General features: G+C 37.1%; 1 long non-coding RNA gene across 1 annotated transcript; it reads left to right on the forward strand.

Moving 5' to 3' along the window:
* Positions 1 to 1,095: 1,095 nt before the first annotated feature.
* Positions 1,096 to 4,162, forward strand: LOC113727412 (uncharacterized). Its single transcript, XR_003457802.2, has 2 exons — positions 1,096 to 1,309; positions 3,920 to 4,162. It is a non-coding gene; the product is annotated as an uncharacterized lncRNA (long non-coding RNA).
* The last annotated feature ends 14,211 nt before the right edge of the window (positions 4,163 to 18,373 follow it).

An 18,373-nucleotide genomic window follows, 5' to 3' on the forward strand; every position in this document is an offset into this window, starting at 1 on the left:
GTGATTCTTTAAAGCGACGAGGGGAGTTCACCAAGGATATCCGCTCTCTCTAGCTTTGTTTTTGCTGGTTGTAGAGTTCTTAGGTAGGGGATTGCATCACTTGTTTTGTCAAGATGAGAGTCGGTTCTTTGTCTCTTCTAGGTTATGAATACCTTACCTCATGTTTGTGAGAACCCGAAATTTTTTTTTATTTTTATAGAATATTACTGGAATATTTAAATGATTATTCACTCATTTTCTTCGAATTATTTATTTCGACCATTTTAAATCCATTTATATGGAATGACGCCTCTTTATATTTTTAAAGTGTTTTGTTGAAAAATTCGCTTTTCAAAAATTTGTTTAGTCCGGAACGACGGGTGCACGTTTTTCCAGGCCATACTTGAATCGAGAGTGTATTATTTATTGGAGAATTAAGAACGATCAATAATAGATTAAGAAAGGTTAATGGAGGAATTAATACTCAATTCACGTGAGTACTCGTAAAATTATTATTTTTTAAAAATCCCTAATTTTGGCTCAATTAATCATCTATTTGGATTTTTGCCCCGAATATTATTTTCTATCCTTATTAGACCTAAGTACATGGTTTTATAGTTTCGTTATATTTTTAAAGTATCTCGTTTCAAAAAATTATTTTCTTAGAAGCTTGTTTAGTGAAAAAGTGAAAACGTGTCTAAACACTTTAGCCAATTGGGAATAAAATAAGTTCAAAAATTTGAGACATATACAATGGTCCTAAAATAGACAATTTTAGGTTTAAGCACACAAGTGGTAGCTAGTGGTACGATCGTTATAAGAATTTCTCGAAGGTTTCATTTTATTGCGCCTAAATTGGAAATACGTGTTTTCACGTGCGCGCTTAATTGAGGGACTTTGGACAATTATTTTGGGACAATTAAGAATGAATAAAATTTATATGAATGTAAGTGCCCTAGAGGTTTAGTGCACTAGTGCAACAAACTTAAGGGAAATTGAACACAAAACGCGCGAGTAGGGCACTAGTTGCAATTAAATTTTACGTCCTTAAAATATTAGACGTCAAGCGTCTTTTGTATGCAAAGGAATCAGAACCACATTTCAGTTCTTCTAGCTGCAATGGACGGATAGCTTGCAGCCGCAGCTCTTCACCATTTCCTTCTGCAAAGCTCACAAAAATCACTACCAAACCTCCATAGATTCAACCAAAACTTCACATACGTTTAGCTCATCACTTGGACAATCACTTGGACAAAGAAGGAGCTGCACACTCACGATTTTTCTTGGGACTTTTGAACACCAGAATCTGACTTTTTAGCACACAAGTAAGGTAACCATGATCCACTCTTCAAATCTAGTTCAATGAAGGCTAACTTACACTTAAGAGCTTGATTATGCTTATGGATAGCTTATTATTGTTGGAAATTGTTAAATGTGGGCTCTATGAACTCCCACTTTGAGTTGATGGCTGTAATGATGTTTGATGATGGTTTTATTGTTGAATTAGTGCTTAAGGAAGTAGATTAGAGGTGCATTATCGCCAGAAACTGTATTGAGCTCTTGAAGCAAAAAGTTTCCATTTTGCCCTTGCTCTGTTCGGTCACTTTGATGCAGAAATTTGAGGATTTAATGGCTTGATTGTGTTGTTTATATGTTGTAGTAGTTGTGTAAAAATTTTCATTGAAAAATACTGAGTTTTGGTTGGTCAAACGAATTTATTCCCAAAACTAGTAATCTGGAAAACGGTTTCGTCGTAATCCAGACCAGTGTTCATATTTCATCCATAACTCCGTACTCCGTCGTCGAAATCAAGTGCTGTTAGTGGCATTTGAAACTAGATGTTCCCATCTTTCCAACGGTATATAATGCATGTTCTGGTTCCATGTGTGTGAACCGCACCACTCATCTGAATTCAGCTGCCCTGTTTCGCCGTTCTGCCGAAATGATTTGATGATGCTGCAACTTTAGGCTTAATTTCGAGCTAGTTGCATGCTGAAACTTAAAACGATTTCTTCTGTGAAATTATAGCCCTATGCATGTATTTTCTAACACTATCAACCATGCTCAAATCCGAGTTAAATTGAGTGAGTTATGATCAAGATACGGTGACTGTTTTGTTCTTAAAAGCCTTGGATTTGGACAGATTTGACGTGACATTTGTGGTGGTCTTACTAAATGAATTTCTTGATACTAAATACCTACCAAATGTACCATGAATGTTTCTTAAACTTTCCTTTCACATATGAACCATGATTGGAGGATTTTCTTAGCCAAACAATTGGATTTGGGAAGAAAAGGATTAAGGGCAGATTGCCTTGAGAATTTTTCCAAACTTTGGTTGATTGGTTAACCACCTTCCCGAAGGTATTTTTCCACAAAATTTGATAGAAAAATATCCTTCATATAGGAGTACCATACTGCACAATTTGGTGTCAATTCAAGTCCGTTTCGACACTTAACAAAAGATCCAAAGTCGGAACCAAATCTGGAAATTTTGTAACAGTCTTGAATTTTTCCCAACTTTGAACTACCATATCTTGGTGCTCAAAACTCCGATGCTCGATCTGTTTGTTTTGTCATAAACCTTACTTGCACCTCTAATTGAGCTATAAATTTCAAGGGCTGGTTTGCAACGAGTGAATTCTGCCGAATTTCCAAAGTTAGCGAAAAACCAACCCCGGCTCAATCCTGGGTGATCTGGGACAGCAACTTTAAACTCATTTTTGAATACCTTTCATTTAGATTCGTGAAACAATGTCTTCTAAGAACTTTTATCAATTTCGAAGAGGTTTCCAACGGTATAAATTTTTCCAATTTTAGACTTGTATCGAGTGAGATACGATTTTTCAAAGATTCATATCAAAACTGAAATTTTTCAACTTTCAAGGAAATAGAGATTTCCAAGAACTTTTTATTCTTTCGACATTATGCAAATATTTTAACCTCGATTTCCAAGAAAAAACCCAAATGCTCCTATACTTTAAGAAACTCTAATTGAACCTCGATTTACGAGTAATTGAGGTTCGATTTCGTGAAATTTCCTTAGATTGTACTAGTGTACAATCTTCCTTGATAATTGGGATATATGAATGATAATACGTTATTATTTGCCCAGGCGCACACGAGGACCTTCAAGAGGATCCTACCGTGTACACTTGAACTTCCAGAAAATATTTCTTCTTGATTTGCTCGGTGAGTGTCAAGTGTATGACTACTTGAACTCTATGGACTTGATTCATACTTGGCTTACCTGATTACATGCTTAGCCTACTTGGTTTTGAAAAATGGAGTCGAGTGTGTACTTTATCGCACTCGTTCTCATTTGAAACAAATGACTCATGCTTAACATGGTTTGCCTGATTTACATGACCTGAAATACATGCTTAGACCTGTCAAATGCTTGAATACATGATATGGTATGCTATGGCTGCATACGTCGTTGGAGTGAATCTCCTCGACACTTACATGACACATGGGGGACGCCCAAACTCATAGGCCAACCTTGGAACTCGAGTCGGCATGGGATTGGTCGGGAACCTCGGTGAGCCATGAGATTCACATGATAAGCTTGATTTATTGGAGAGATCTTGCTTGGCATACTCGTGGAGTATCGCCTCATAAATGTCGTGCGGGCCCGAAGCGGTGTATGGTGGATGGATGAGAAGTAAATGGTGATCTACGATTTGGAAATATCAACCCGGTTGACGGAGAGTCATCACGGGAAGATATACGAATGAACTGGCAAAGCAAGTGGAACTTAGCTCTTGAGAGCTACCATATCCTTGAATCGTTTCTGTTTACATTTTGTTGGCATTGTTAATTACTTGCAAGTTATCACTTGAACTGTTACTTGGGCTTGTTACCTGAACTATGTGCCTGCATGTGTGTTCTTGGCCTCACGAGCGTTTTGCTCACCCTATAGATTTGTTTTCCTTAACAGATTTGAACTCGGAGACGTACTGGAAAAAACCTCCTGATGAGCTTTTGTTTAGGGTTTCTATTACTTTTGGCTATGTCTTGGTTTTTGGGTTGTATTTTGGAATCCGAATGTAACTTTTGGAGCATGATGTATATTTGGGATATATGATGGTTGTTGAATACCCGATGTGTGGGTTGGATAATGGATGACTTTTATTAAACTTGAACGCTTCCGCAGTTATTGTATCTAAGTTATTGACTCGTATTGTGTGGTCCAGTAATAAACTTGAATGGAATTGCTTGAGTCCTGGCGAGAGCTAGGCAGGCGTTTCGCGGATACCCTTTGGTTCGCCTTAGGGAGAAGTGGGGGCGTCACAATGTTCACGGATGATATTTTAATATTTACCCATTGTTTAGAGGGCGGTTTGGATGGTTTGGAGGCATTTTTGGAATCTTATCAAGCTTACTTGGGTCAAAAAATTAACATACACAAAAGTTCATTTATTATATCTACCTGGGCTAATGAGGAGCATTGTGAGGTGGTGGTTTCGAAACTACGATTTTAGTAGCAGCATATTCCTCTTACTTATTTGGGGGCACCAATATCAAAGGGCAGAACCACGTGTATTTTATTTGATTCTATTGTAGCTAGGATGAGAGACTGTCTATTCCATTGGAGTTTGAGGCTGCTTTCATCAGGGGGCAAACTGATATTATTGCGGCATGTGCTTACCTTAATGCCTATGTATTTACTGCAAGTGCTAGACCCACCGCGGTCAATTTTGGTCAAGTTGGACAGGATATGTAATGACTTCTTATGGGATAAGGATGCTCGTTCAAAAGGCATTCATTGGATGTCTTGGGAGAAACCTTGCTATCAGTAGAAGAAGGTGGTGGGCTGGGTTTTCGTTCCTTTGAAGACATGTGTTCAGCCTTTGTTTGCAAGTTCTGGTGGTGTTTGTGGAAGAAATACTCAATATGGGCAGATTTTATGCACTCCAAGCATATTAAGGGCTGCCATCCTATTCAAGTTCAAGTCCTCAAGCCTCCCCCTTCGTGAAGATGCTTGGAGAGCATTAGAAATATTGCGGAAAGCAGCATTAGATGGTGTGTGGGTAAAGGTTTTGTAGATTTTTGGTATAATCGGTGGCTTTTCAACTCTCCCTTGCTAGAATTGATCCCTATCAATGATCCGCCCCACATGCTGCTAGTAGAGTTTTTTGGTGATAGGGGCTGGAATGTCGAGCACTTGAAGTGTTGGTTAAGCATCCATTTGGTTTAACAAATATAGGAAGTTAACTTATATCCTGATCAAAATGATTGCATGGTTTGGGTGAGTTCGTCCTCTGAAGAGTTCTCAATTAAGTTTGCTTGGGATCATATTTGACAGAGTTGGAATTTTTCATTGGTGGATGGATTTATTTGAAACAATATTGTACCGCTTAAGATGTCCTTCTTTGCATGGAAGGCAGTGTGCAATTTGGTTCTATTGGAGGTGAATTTGAAGCGACGTGGAATACCACTGGTGTCAAGATGTTCGTGCTGCCTCTCGTAGGAAGAATCATTAGTACACCTTTTTGTTACGGGTCCTAGGTATGAGGTTCTTTTCAAAAGAGGTTTGGAATTCTAGAGTCCCACTCCTCTTCGGTGTCTACGATTATTTTGTCGTGGTTTGGCTCAAATTCTTTGGTAATGCATAACCACATAAGGGCTGTTGTTCCCGTGGTAGTACTTTGGTTTCTATGGAAATCTAGGAACAAAGCACGTTTTGATGGAGCACGCTTTGAAGCTCATGGGGTAATCTCCTTGATTGACGGTTTTGTGGAACAGCTGGGGTTGGCAAACAAGCTCTCAGTGTGTCTGTTTAAGGGTGACTATGAGGATCCATGGGCTCGGTTGGCTGTCTGATCATCAAGGAAAAAGAAGGTTTATGCTGTTTCTTGAAAGCAGCCACCGCTACACTGTGTGAAGTTGAACATTGATGCTAGTGTCTCCCAAAATCGGGCATATGGGGGTGGTTTGCTCCGAGACTCTGGAAGCCGTTTAATTTTTGTTTTTTACAAGAAATTTGGGGAAATGAATGTCTTGAGGGCAGAAAGCTTATCATTGTTGCATGATCTTCAATTGTGTAAAGAAGTAGTCAAAGGACCTCTACTGGTGGTGGTAGATTTTGAGAGTCTGGTTCGTATGCTAAATGTTGGGGGTGCGTCAAAATGGCCTTTGTGCAATACACTGAGGAGCATAAGAGCTTTAATAAACTCATTATTGGCTTCCATATCACATGTTGTAAGAGAGACGAACTCGTCAGTAGATAAGTTAGTGGGTTTGTGAGTGCTGTCTGATCCATATTGCACTTTGTATCCTCAGCTCCTGGGAATAGTTAGGGCTTCGATATATTTAGACAGTAGGGAGGTCTCTTTTCTATGTTGGCAATTTGTAAGGGAGTAGTGCTCCTTATTGTTAGCTCATTGCAGAGGATATCTTTAACTCTTTGTACTATTTCATTTATATCAATAAAATAGGGGGCTGGCATCCCCACTCCGTGGACGGGATTTGCCAAAAAAAAAAACATTTAAAATTTTAAACAATACAAGAATCAAAACCATTGTTTTTTGTCAAGTAGGAGTCCTCGAAGTGTGGCCCTCGGTGAAATATGATACTATGAATCTTTCCTTTTCCATTTCGGCATTTTAAAGCTCAGCCTGGAAAGTTTAGTGAACTGAAAGAGTTTTTGGCTCGCAGTTCTTTTGGTTCAAAGGTTTAAATCATTTTTTATTTATATTAGTTTTAAGTTTTGAATAATAATTGAAATAATGTTTTAAAAATAAAAATTTAGTGAATTCCGATTGAATCTCTTAGTTTTTACCGATCCAATCAGTTCTTGATCAAATTTGACTCATATAATTGAATTTTTGAGTTAACTATTAAATCGAATCAACGGTATGACCGATTTGAAGGTTTGACCAGCCAAACCAGCCAGTTAGGTCCGGCTATTAAAACACGGGTTCCAATTAGTTTTTACCATGAGCTTATTATCATGCCAATCTAGAATGATAACCTACCTTTAAAGTTTTAACTAGATTTCAGATTTTTAAGATTCATGTACTAAAAATATCAAAAAGAATTGTGCTTAAAAAATATAGCAATCTTTTTTTGCCCTGTGAACAATTCTAAATTTTAAGGCGAGATTTTCATATAATTTTCACAATATACCAATTCGTGACATAAATTTTTATATTGTAGAACCATTGTGATTGTCGAGAAATTAAAGAGAAAGTGAACAACACACAATATATCATTGCTTAAAAAATAGTAGACGTTATTCAAGGGAAGAAAGAAAGTCTCATTTGCGGGAACTTTAACTGTTCAATTAGTAGCGTATTAATTGGTAGGTCATAATGATTTTCATGCTTCCTCATGAATAAATAGGAAAAAATATCACTATGGTCAGAAAAAGGGACCAGAGGCAGACGTGGTTAGAATTTTGGTACAATTGTCTAGTTATTGTTTTTTTTTTTTTTTTGGCGGAGACGATAAATCTAATCTATCCTATACTAAGGGGAATGGGACGGGTCTAAGGAGACCCAGGAATAAACCGGAGGGGACTGAACCACCACCGGACCAGACGGGTGCACAGCACACCCCACTTGGATTTTTTGGAGACAAGCCACTGAAATGTGGCATTTTTGGTGGGAGGCAAGGGTGGCCACTGAACCAAAGGTCCAGTGGTTAAATTGTCTAGTTATTGCACTTTGGACATAATATGGTGTACTTTTATATAACTTTGTTCTACTCATAATTTTTAATCATGTATACCAATTCAATACATATGTACAACCATGTCCGAGTTTGTAATTGTAAGCGTACACCAAATTATTAACCAAGTACAATAATTGTACCTTACTAAACTATACTCTCCCCAGTTCCCAAAAGGGTACTCCATTTTCCTAGAGCTGCGGTACTGTAATCAATGGAATGCTTACATTATAAAGTAGCTGTATAGAAAGTCATTCATGATATTTAAAGAAAAGATATAAGTCCTAATTATGTACTGCAAATATCTCAAGCATCACACTAACTTTTCAGAGGATAATTCCATGTCAATGATTAAGTTTTCAAAATGCAAAAAGAAGGATTTTTTTATTGATTTGATTATTTTTCTTAGTTAAAGATTGCAAAAAATTTTTTTTTTTTGGCAACAAAATTATTTCTTGATAGCATGTTTACTTTTCAAACTTAAAACTGATCTAAACTATCAAATTCTTATTTTTATGCTATTAATTATTGGAAAAATAGTTCAATAATGCAAAAATTTCACTGGTACAAACAAGAAAAACTATTAAATTGGGAAACAAAGTTTTTAGATCAAAAGTTTGAGTTTTGTTTTGGCTTTTCAAGGAAATCAAAGTCAGAGATTCAAGTGCTAAATACATGCATGTGAAGAAATATTTTAACCCAAAATTCTTTTCTTAGGACCTTTTAATATTAACTTTGACTGAGTCAAAACTTTCTCTTGGATTAGAAGATCCAACCCAAATGTCCCACATTCTGCAGTACATAAATGATATCTCAACCCATTTGTCAACTTCAAAATGGACGACGATGGAAAATCAAGGAATCATCAAACGTAAAATAGTCTATCTTCTCTTTCAATTGGAAAACTGACTTGAAAATAAACTGGAAAACTGACTTTTTTTTTCCTGAAATTTGAAACTACTATAATCATTCAATCTCTAAATGCACCATATTTCATATTCTTGGTGCAATAAAATGCATCATTTAATTCGAAAGAGCGTATCTTTTTTTTATTTCAAAGAACTTATTCTAATAAATTGCTCATCAGAACTCTGAAAATGAATCTTTAAATTGCATTTCTGGATAAAGTTCTATGAAATATATTCATTTCTGACCTAACAGTTTTTTGACTCGGCTATGTTCATTTGTAGCTATATAATGACAAGTTTTCTTTTTCTTTTTCTTGTCTTTTTGGAGGATAATGATAAAAATAATTCTAAAAGATTTTTTTTTCTTGATTTTTCTTTACTTCCAATCAGCATGCTCGACGTCTAAGACATGCCATCATGTTTCATAAGACCAAGTCTTATTATGGAAGATTAATTTTCCTACATATCACCGGGTTAGTAGAGGTCTTAGGCAAAAATTGATCTAAGAACGGATTCCTGACATCTCTTCAAGCTCAATGGAGATGATTTAATTGGCAAGAACAACCATTCTTGAACCAAAAATTTACCACAAATTCTCTTTTGCCCTTTCTCCCTTTTACCTTTATTTTTTTCCCTTATTTTTTTTGGTTGGGGGGTGGGAAGGATTGGGAAGGGAACTTTAGGAGGCTGATCGTTAAATTTTTTTACCGTTGATATGCTAGTCATCATAAAATTGTTGCAAAAACCGAAGTTGAATGATAACAAGTTGATAAATCATGGTAGGCAATTTACCATGAAAAAGGAAAAAAATTCCCTTCTTGTCAATATAAAGTCTATGTCAGTGAGTGATATGCGAGTATCCTTATAAACAACTTATGGTATCGGGAGGCATACTTTGATTCATGGTGGCGTCTAGAGTTGAAATCATCCAAATTTTACATGCTAAATTTTTTTTTTCTCAATCTACAATATTTTAAAACTGTGTAATTATAAGTCATAGGCATGTAGTTTTCCTAGGAATCCCAGGCGTTTCAAGGACGAAAACAGAGGGGAGCTGCCGTGCGGGCAGGGGTCATCGCCCCTGAAGTCCTTGAAAATTTTCAAAAATGTTCTGTATAAATTAAACTTTTCATTCCTACAAAAAATTTTAAAAGCTTTTGACTGGACTTTAATGATTGTATGTTGATGAAAGTTAGCCTCTCAAAGTCAAATTTCTGGTTCCGTCCCAGCTAACAATGCATTCCATAAAATTTCTAAGAGGAAAAAAAAGAATGAGTGATGGATGAAATTCAAGTTTAAGATAAATTATTTTGTGAGATCCACTTAATTAATGCATTTCAAACAGCTATCTTCAATACTTTAAAGTCTAGCATATATACAGCTTTCGTCATGGGTTATTAACTAGAATAAATCTTATATATATTGACAATATATATACTATCACGGTTGAATCCATGACACGTATAAAAGTTAAATTTCAAATTCAAATTTTGTATAACTGTCATTCATCCAAACCTGACTGTGCTTCGGATTCTTAGCCCTCTTAAGAAGCCCCCTTACCAAGTGGGCTGACAGTATATACATTATCAGTATGTAAAAGATTAATCATATTAACTATTTCGACTAGTTGGTATTATATATAGAGAACTAGATGACGTATACATCTCTAAACACTAAGCATTTCAATAATTAAGGATTTAATGTATTTTAGAAAAATTATGATTGCAAATGTCCCATACGTACCTAAATGAACTTCAACTATTCAAAATAATCTAGGTCATGAATAACTCCAAATTTGAGCCTTATTTTTGTGTGTTTTTTCCTTAAATTTTGTGTCTGCATCAGTATAAGAAACCTGTATAAAGTGGCACACAATTCATGTTTTTAATTTGTGACAGATTTTTTTTTTCTATTTGTGACAGATTTCGGACATGAAATTGAATGGTATTAGAGTTCTAGATTATGATCAGGAACATAAGCATTAGAATACTCAAGTATGGATGGTATACTAGATTTTGGTACTTAAAGGTTAAAAGAGGCAAGCCTTTCATTGACATCGATATACTAGTACCAAAAGGAATCTGTTATTTTTTGAAAACTTGAAGGAGGCACCCAGATCCGTGTTCGCTTTATTACAAAAGTGATAGCGAATCATGCATTTGATTTCAAGTGATTACGACCATTACATGTTCTCTTTACAATGTAGTTAAACTAAATAAGATTCAGCCTTGAGATTTTGCCATTTGGATTCCAAACATGAATTGGATAGTCTCCTTAAGCCAAAATATTGAGTTTGCCTATACATTTTGGTGTATACCTGGGGTGGAAAATTTTTCTTCCATGTTATCTATTTGGGGTCCGCCAGTTTCATCTCTAAAGATTAAGCGTTTTTGTGTGGCATTTGATGTTCCAAGATAAGGAAACCTATATAAAAATTTTGTCCATGTTCCAGAATTGATTGGGGACAAAGTGAAGAGTCAGAACGTCACATAAAGCAATTTTATAAACAATTACTGGTAAGTGAAATTTATATAGCTCAATCGTGGTAGATAAAAATTGGTATTTTCTCTAGCCAATTTCTTTTTGATGTTGAACTGAGTCCCAAATCAACTATTTTTATTGTTCAAAATGTTTCTCGCATTTTGTCAAATAAATTTTTTCGTCTTTAACTTTTAAAATGGTAATTTACGTTCCTTACAAAATCAAGTCAGTAAAATTTAATTCTAACCTAAAATTTTGACCACTTTTTATTCTTAATCCATCACGTAACCAATACATGGTTATTTTTTAAGAGCAAAAAATTTATATCATATTTGTAATTGAATAAATGAACCGATCAATATCCATTTTTGCTCATAAAAATGCAGGATCTTATAGATCGTATTTGTAGTTAAATAAATGATCATCAATCCATATCCGTTTTGCTCCTAAAAATGTAGGATCATACCCGAACTATATTCATTTTTCCTCTAAAAAAGTGGGATATGATTCGATCCATATTCATTTTGTCACTATAAAAGTAGGATATGATCTTTTTGTATATAAAAAATAATTGCATATGAATCACGTGGTGATTTTAGGCTAAGAAATGGTCAAAAACCTAGGTTGTGACCAAATTTTACTAATTTGAATTTATAAGGGATATAACGTTAATATTTTAAAAGTGAAAGACGAACAAATTCGTTTGGCAAAATATAAAGGATATTTTGAATGATGTTCCCCAACAAATATAATGACTTATGGTTCTGGTTTCTTAATGCAATGGCCAGCGGATTGACAAAGTTGAGGTTATTTTGCTTGAATGTTTTCAGTTGGAGTTGGATGTTTATATTTAGGTTCCACTACAAGGCAATAGGATAGGATTCAACAAGATTACGTTTAGTTTAATTTATTGGTTACTATATTACAAAATTTCCATAATTAGTTCCCAACTTAGGTATGTTTAACCTCTCATACTGCATGTACTATAGAGAGTAGATGGTTAACCCAATAACTTTTATGCGCGAACCACAATCGAAATATCTAAACCAAGTCATTAATGGCTCATAATCTTGAGGATAATTAATCAATCAATACTGGCAGCAAACGCGTGCCATATTGCATATGATTGTACTTTTATGAAAATTTTTTTAGAAGTTGATTATCTTTATCATAGGAGGTGTATGCAAGAGACTATCAAAATATTCACAGAAAGATGATCAAACAAACCACATTAAAATAACAATTAGTTAAAGTTTCAGTTGTAACAAATTATGGTTCTAGTTTGTGAAATTGAGACAATATTGCTAATAATTTCATTATACCTTGCCGACATTTTTATCATACATGCCCCATATATGTAGTACACAAAATTACCATCTTACTGAAGTCGACTAAGATGATATTGCTATATCTTATAATTATATCAATTATTGAAGATTATCTTGTAGATACGTGTTTCTTTGTACCTTTAGTTATTCTCTGTAGTCTATCTCTGTATGCATTTGTATCTTTAGTTCGTATCTGTGGTTGTTGTCCCTGAAAGCTCTCTTAGGAGTAGTTGAGGTATGATAGAACTCTATCATTGAAGCGTGATAGGATTCTAATTTCAGATGGGTACGTGATAGAACACGGCCCTTGCTATTGGTATATATGACAGGCATGGCCACAAGAGGGAAAGGGGGGTCCCAGGTTTTTCACATGGTATCAGAGCCATGGATGACGATGGGAAACACAAGAATGTTGGGAAGAAACTTGTCTCACCGTACATCTTGAGTTTGAATGACAATCCTGGGACTATCATTACCCAGGTACAGTTGAAGGGTGACAACTATGATGAATGGGCTAGAGCCTTGCGCACCGCATTAAGAGCCAAGAAGAAAGTGGGATTTATTGATGGAACAGTGGAGCAACCAGATGATGATTCTGCCGATCTAGAGGATTGGTGGACTGTCAATTCAATGGTAGTTTCGTGGATACTCAACACGATAGAGCCAGCCTTGCGATCCACCATAGCTCATGTGGAAACCGCAAAGGACCTGTGGGAAGACATCCAAGAAAGGTTCTCTGTCGCTAACGGGCCTCGGGTACAACAGATCAAAGGAGAGATTGCAGAGTGGAAACAAAGGGGACTTCCAATTGTGACTTACTATGGGAAGTTGAAGCAATTATGGGAGGAGCTTGCAAACTATGAACAAACTCCGACATGCCAGTGTGGAAGATGCACATGCAATCTTTCGGTCCAACTTAACAGGAAACGTGAGGAAGAAAAACTTCATCAGTTCTTGTTGGGTTTAGATGACATGGTATATGGAACAGTTCGTTCCAACATTCTTGGCACAGAACCTCTACCCAGCGCGGGTAAGGCGTATTCGTTGATATGCCAGGAGGAGCGCATCCGAAGCATGTCTAGAGGGAAAGAGGGATGTGGAGAGCCCGTGAGTTTTGCTGTTCAGACTAGCGTAGGAGGTAGGAAGCTTGGGACTGCAATAAAGGACAAGTCTGTGCTGTGTTCATATTGCAATCGTAGTGGACATGATGCTGGGAATTGTTTTCAGCTTATCGGATACCCTGAATGGTGGGGCGATCGGCCCAAAGGAAATGGACGCAGCTCAGGACGAGGACGCGGAAACCAGAATTCAGGACATGGACGTGGGGGTGCGCCTAGGGCTAACTCCATTCAGACGATTGGTCAGACCTCCTCATCAACGGTAGCCGCAGAAAGGGAGCATACGGCACAAGGATTGTTGAACGGTGAACAGTGGGCAGCTTTCCTGAGTCTGCTGAATTCTTGCAAACCTGGTACCAATGAAAAGCTAACTGGTAAGAATTGTTTGAACTGTATAATTGACTCGGGTGCGTCTCATCACATGACTGGCAGTTTAGAATGTATGTCTGAATTAAAGGATTTGACGGGGTGTGCAGTAGGATTGCCTGATGGCAGCCAAACAAAGGCACTAAAGGAAGGGTCAGTTCAGTTGGGGAAATATTTGAAGTCGAAGAATGTGCTTTATGTTCCCAATTTGAACTGCAATTTAGTTTCAGTGTCACAGTTGCTTGATGAATTGAATTGCAATGTTTTATTTACTAAAGAGTTGTGTGTTATACAGGACCGCACTTCGAGGATGGTGATTGGAGCGGGTGAACGACGTGAAGGGCTTTACTACCTCAAGACCATGGGAGATATTAAGGCATGCAATACAACATGTTGGGATATCAACGGGCTGTGGCACAGACGAATGGGACACCCATCTACAAAAGCAGTAGGATTACTTTCTAATGTGAGTTCAAGTAGTAATAAGTATGATAAGAGAAAACCTTGTGAAATTTGTTTAAGAGCCAAGCAGACTAGAGAAGTATTTTTTCCTAGTGATAATAAAGCAAATGCAATTTTTGAGATGATACATTGTGATATATGGGGACCTTATCGAACAACTGCTTCTTGTGGTGGCTCATATTTTTTAACTATTGTGGATGATTTTTCAAGAGCTGTGTGGATATATATGTTGGTCGTTAAATCCGAAGTAGAATATGTACTCCGTAATTTCTTTGCAATGGTCAAAAGACAATTTAACAGGGAGGTGAAAATTGTTAGAAGTGACAATGGCGTAGAATTCACTTGCTTGGATAGTTATTTTGCTGAGAATGGAATGATACATCACACATCATGCGTTGGAACACCCCAGCAAAATGGGCGCGTTGAAAGAAAACATCGCCATATTTTGAATGTGGCTAGAGCATTGCGTTTTCAAGCAAATCTTCCTATTGAATTTTGGGGAGAATGTGTGCTGACTGCCGGATATTTGATTAATCGGACTCCATCCAAACTTTTAGGGAATAAGACGCCATATGAATGTTTGTTTGGACAGCCACCCAATTACAAGCATATTCGTGTATTTGGATGTCTGTGCTACGCTAGAAATGTGAATCGAGAGAGAGATAAATTTGCTAATAGGAGTCGGCGTTGTTTATTTGTGGGATATCCCTTTGGTAAGAAGGGTTGGCGGCTGTATGATCTTGAAAATGGTGACTATTTTGTATCCCGAAATGTGGTGTTTTCAGAAGATGAGTTTCCGTATGCAGATGCAAGTGCAACTAATACAACCAATGATGTTCTAGGGACACGTCCAGTTGGGCCAATTGATCCTGCTAATGATGAGGTGGTTGATGCAAGGGAATATGATTTGCTTGCAGAAGTTACGAGTATAGTGCCGGAGATCACAAATCGGGATCACAATTCTGAGAATGACGATGAAAGGGGGGGCACCACCGGCGACGAAGTTGGATCGGTTGATGAGCACCTTGGGAGAGGTCAACGATTGAAGCGCCCATCTAGTCGTTTAAAAGATTATGTGACATACACAACTCAGTGCATAAGCCCTTCCGCACGTTTACCCAAACCAACCCCATCCTCAGGTACTCCTTACCCTATAGCACATTATGTCACGTGTGATAATTTTTCTGTGCATCATCAGTCTTTCTTAGCAGCTGTGACAACCGGCAAGGAGCCGAAATCCTATAGTGAGGCAGTGAAGGACTCTCGGTGGCGACAGGCCATGCAAAATGAAGTCGATGCACTTGAGAATAATGGAACATGGACGGTGGAAGACCTACCACCGGGGAAGAAAGTCATAGGTAGCAAATGGATATACAAAATTAAGTACAACTCAGATGGCACTGTCGAGCGGTATAAGGCACGTCTGGTGATCCTTGGCAATAATCAAATTGAGGGAATTGACTACCATGAAACATTCTCTCCTGTTGCAAAAATGGTGACTGTTCGCACTTTCTTGTCTGTGGCGGCAGCAAAGGAATGGGATCTTCACCAGATGGATGTCCACAATGCGTTTTTGCATGGTGACTTGGCAGAGGAAGTGTATATGAAGATGCCTCCGGGTTTTACAACTCCACAATCTGGAAAGGTGTGTAGGTTACAAAAATCTCTGTATGGGTTGCGACAAGCTCCCCGTTGTTGGTTTGCTAAGCTCACAACTGCCTTGCGACAATATGGTTTCTCTCAATCTCATTCCGATTATTCGCTATTTACTCTGAGTCAGAATAACATACAAATTGGTGTGCTTGTGTATGTTGATGACCTTGTGATTGGGGGCAATAACAGGGCTGCAATTCAGCAATTCAAGGACTATTTGTGCCAGTGCTTCCATATGAAAGACTTAGGCGTGTTAAAATACTTCTTAGGATTAGAAGTTGCTAGAAATAAGGCTGGAATTTTCTTATGTCAACGGAAGTATGCGCTGGATATTATTACTGATGCTGGGTTATTGGGTGCTCGGCCAACAGGAATTCCGATGGAACAACATCATCGGTTGGCAATGACAGAAAGCATGTCTTTGATAGAGCCAGAGAAGTATAGGCGGTTAGTGGGCCGGTTAATTTATTTGACATTAACGCGACCTGAGTTGTCTTATGGTGTCCATGTGCTCGCTCAGTTTATGCAGCAACCCAAAGAGGAACATTGGGAAGCAGCCTTGCGGATGGTTCGCTATTTGAAAGGCAATCCTGGCCAAGGCATATTCCTTCGATCAGATTGCAATTTGCAATTGCAGGCATATTGTGATTCGGACTGGGCCGGTTGTCCTTTGACACGCCGATCCCTCACTGGATACTTTATCTTATTGGGCAACTCTCCTATCTCTTGGAAAACCAAGAAGCAACATACAGTGGCAAGATCATCTGCTGAAGCAGAGTATCGGTCTATGGCCGTGACTATCTGTGAGCTGCGCTGGTTGAAGGGTCTGCTAGCTTCCCTTGGAGTGGTACATTCTAAACCTATGCAACCTTACTGTGACAGTCAAGCAGCCATGCATATAGCAGCTAATCCGGTGTTTCATGAGCGGACAAAACATATCGAGGTAGATTGCCATTTTGTGCGTGCTGAAGTTCAAAGTGGAAATGTTACCACTAATTATGTGCGTAGTTCAGAGCAACTAGCCGATATTTTTACCAAGTCGCTTGGGAGACATCAGCACGAGTATCTTCTTCGCAAGTTGGGTGTTCGAGATCTCCACGCACCAACTTGAGGGGGGGTATTAAAGATTATCTTGTAGATACGTGTTTCTTTGTACCTTTAGTTATTCTCTGTAGTCTATCTCTGTATGCATTTGTATCTTTAGTTAGTATCTGTGGTTGTTGTCCCTGAAAGCTCTCTTAGGAGTAGTTGAGGTATGATAGAACTCTATCATTGAAGCGTGATAGGATTCTAATTTCAGATGGGTACGTGATAGAACACGGCCCTTGCTATTGGTATATATGACAGACATGGCCACAAGAGGGAAAGGGGGTCCCAGGTTTTTCACATCAATTTCAGTAATATCTCCATGGAGTCATTATTTTATCACCTTCTCAAAGACGTATTGATATGAAGCAAAGTATACATTTATATTTTTTGCAAGGCATTGATTAAGGCGTAATTATAATTTGAATCAAGGGAAAATCGTTCAAAACGTCCTTCACATTTTACAAGATGACTTTTTTCGTCCTTCACTTTTAAAAGTGTAATTTTACGTCTCTTACAAATTCATATTGACCAAATTTAGTCCCTACCTAGGTTTTCAACTAGTTTTTGGTCGGAATCCACCACGTGACTTACATGTCATCATTTTTAAGGGCAAAATTGTCAAATCAAATTTTTACATAATCTGATTCATAGTCCCTCACATTTCACAAAATGAATTTTTTCGTCTCTAACATTTTACCAAATGAGTTGTTTCTTTCCTCACATTTGAAAACATGAATTTTTCCATCTTTCATATTTTTCAAAATAAATTTTTTCATCCATCATTGATTATGTATACGAATAATTTTTTTTTTCTATAAACCCATATACATGTCAATTTGATTTTACTTGAACAGTATGAATAACACGTAATTTATCTCTATTGGATTTCATCTAAACATGCTAATCGTAGATATACACATGCTATTCAATAGATATATATAGGGGTTTAAAACTAATAATTTTGTTTGAAACCCATGTATATATTTATATGATTTCACCATATGAACCTATTCAATATTTGTGACATTTCTCTTTTGGTAATAATTTATTTATTGAGTTGTATAATAAGGTCATCTAATTAATGGGTCCTAACTCGAATTCTATAATTGTGCTAACAAATTTCAGTTTAAATCTGAAATTTCTATTCAGCACTTTTAAGACCAACAGTTGAATTATTTGCCTTGTGATTTTGTGAAAATTTGAAAGTGCCAATCACTTATTTTTTTTGTCATACTTTTCTTTTATTTACTTTTTCTATCCAAATTTAATTCGATATAAACACTTGATAATATTTAGGATTAAATGCCTTCTTTAT

Source organism: Coffea arabica, chromosome 2c (assembly GCF_036785885.1).
Source record: "Coffea arabica cultivar ET-39 chromosome 2c, Coffea Arabica ET-39 HiFi, whole genome shotgun sequence".
Classification (NCBI taxonomy): domain Eukaryota; kingdom Viridiplantae; phylum Streptophyta; class Magnoliopsida; order Gentianales; family Rubiaceae; genus Coffea; species Coffea arabica.